Source organism: Trichosurus vulpecula, chromosome 1 (genome assembly GCF_011100635.1).
Source record: "Trichosurus vulpecula isolate mTriVul1 chromosome 1, mTriVul1.pri, whole genome shotgun sequence".
Classification (NCBI taxonomy): Eukaryota; Metazoa; Chordata; class Mammalia; order Diprotodontia; family Phalangeridae; genus Trichosurus; species Trichosurus vulpecula.
In genome coordinates this window covers 142009755-142012244 of record NC_050573.1, presented here as the reverse complement: position 1 = coordinate 142012244, position 2490 = coordinate 142009755, and positions in this window count along the sequence as shown.

Below are 2490 nucleotides of genomic sequence, written 5' to 3'. Positions count from 1 at the left end.
ATGTGAATAGGATGAACTCACCCATAAAATGGAAGCAGATAGCAGAGTGTATTAAAAACCAGAATCCTACAATATGTTGTAGGATTACATTTGAATACATTTGAAACAGAGAATATACATTTGAATACATTTGAAGTAGAGAAACACACATGTAGTAAAAGAGGCTGGAGAAGGATAGAATCTATTATGCTTCAGTTGAAATAAAAAAAAATCAGAGATTATAATCATGATCTCAGGCAGAGCAAAAGCAAAAACAGATCTAATTTAAAGACATAAGGGAGAAAACCACATCTTGCTAAAAGGCACCATAGGCAATGAAGTAATATCAATACTAAACATATATACACCAAATGATATAGTATCCAAAAATTTTTAAAAATTTTTATTTGAAGTTTTGAGTTCCAAATTCTATCCCTCTCTCCCCTCCCCCCTCCCTTAGATAGTAAGAAATCAGATATATGTTATGTATGTGTAATTATGTAAAATATTTCCATATTAGTCATTTTGTACAAGAAGACTCAAATGAAAGAAAAAAATGAGGGGGGCGGAGCCAAGATGGCGGCTGGTAAGCAGGGACTAGCGTGAGCTCCCTACTGAGTCCCTCCAAAAACCTATAAAAAATGGCTCTGAACCAATTCTAGAACAGCAGAACCCACAAAACAGCAGAGGGAAGCAGGGCTCCAGCCCAGGACAGCCTGGATGGTCTCTGGGTGAGGTCTATCCCACACGGAGCTGGGAGCTGGGAATGGAGTGGAGCAGAGCCCAGCCTGAGCTGCGTGGACCAAAGAGACCAGGAGTCAGGTGGAGGGGCCCCTAGCGCCCTGAATTGGTGAGCTGCGGCAGTTACCAGGCTTCTCAACCCACAAACACCAAAGACTGCAGAGAAAGTTAGTGGGAAAAGCTGCGGGAGTAGAAGGAGTTCAAGGTTCGGCTTCCAGCCCCCCGCGCAGCAGAGGTGGGGCAGCTACAGCTGTTGTTGCTTCCGGCCCCAGGCCCACCTGGTGGGAGGAATTAAGTGGCAGATCAGAGCAGGAGTGCACAGCCTGCTGAAGATCTAAGCCCAGTCCGGGTTGGGGGTTCTTGGGGAAGGAGCAGTGCTGGTGTGGCAGAGCCAGCACCTCCCCCCCCCAAACGTGGAACATAGAACTCTCTAGTCTACAAGCAGTCATACCCCACTGAAAAACTCAAGGGTCAAGTTGGTTGGCTGGGAATATGGCCAGGCAGCAAAAACACACCCAGATTCAGCCTCAGACTTTGCATTCTTTCTTCGCTGACAAAGAAGACCAAAACATACAGCCTAAAGAAGTCAACAAAGTGCAAGAGCCTACACCAAAAGCCTCCAAGAAAAACATGAACTGGTCCCAGGCCATGGAAGAGCTCAAAAAGGATTTGGAAAAGCAAGTTAGAGAAGTAGAGGAAAAATTGGGAAGAGAAATGAGAAGGATGAGAGAAAACCATGAAAAACAAGTCAATGACTTGCTAAAGGAGACCCAAAAAAAGACTGAAAAATACACTGAAGAAAACAACACCTTAAAAAACAGACTAACTCAAATGGCAAAAGAGCTCCAAAAAGCCAATGAGGAGAAGAATGCCTTGAAAGGCAGAATTACCCAAATGGAAAAGGAGGTCCAAAAGACCTCTGAAGAAAATACTACTTTAAAAATTAGATTGGAGCAAGTGGAAGCTAGTGACTTTATGAGAAATCAAGATATTATAAACCAGAACCAAAGGAATGAAAAAATGGAAGACAATGTGAAATATCTCATTGGAAAAACCACTGACCTGGAAAATAGATCCAGGAGAGATAATTTAAAAATTATTGGACTACCTGAAAGCGATGATCAAAAAAAGAGCCTAGATATCGTCTTTCAAGAAATTATGAAGGAGAACTGCCCTGATATTCTAGAGCCACGGGGCAAAATAGAAATTGAAAGAATCCATCGATCGCCTCCTCAAATAGATCCCAAAAAGAAATCTCCCTGGAATATTGTCACCAAATTCCAGAACTCCCAGATCAAGGAGAAAATACCGCAAGCAGCCAGAAAAAAACAATTTGAGTATTGTGGAAACCCAATCAGAATAACCCAAGATCTGGCAGCCTCTCCATTAAAAGATCGAAGGGCTTAGAATACGATATTCCGGAGGTCAATGGAGCTAGGATTAAAACCTAGAATCACCTACCCAGCAACACTGAGTATCATGCTCCAAGGCAAAATATGGATCTTCAATAAAATAGAGGACTTTCAAGCTTTCTCAGTGAAAAGACCAGAACTGAATAGAAAATTTGACTTTCAAACACCAGAATCAAGAGAAGCATGAAAAGGTAATCAAGAAAAAGAACAAGAAAAAGAAATTGCAAGGGACTTACTAAAGGTGAACTGTTTTGTTGACATTCCTACATGGAAAGATGACAAGTATGATTCATGAGACCTCAGTATTAGGGTAGCTGAAGGGAATATGCATATATATATATATATATATATATATATA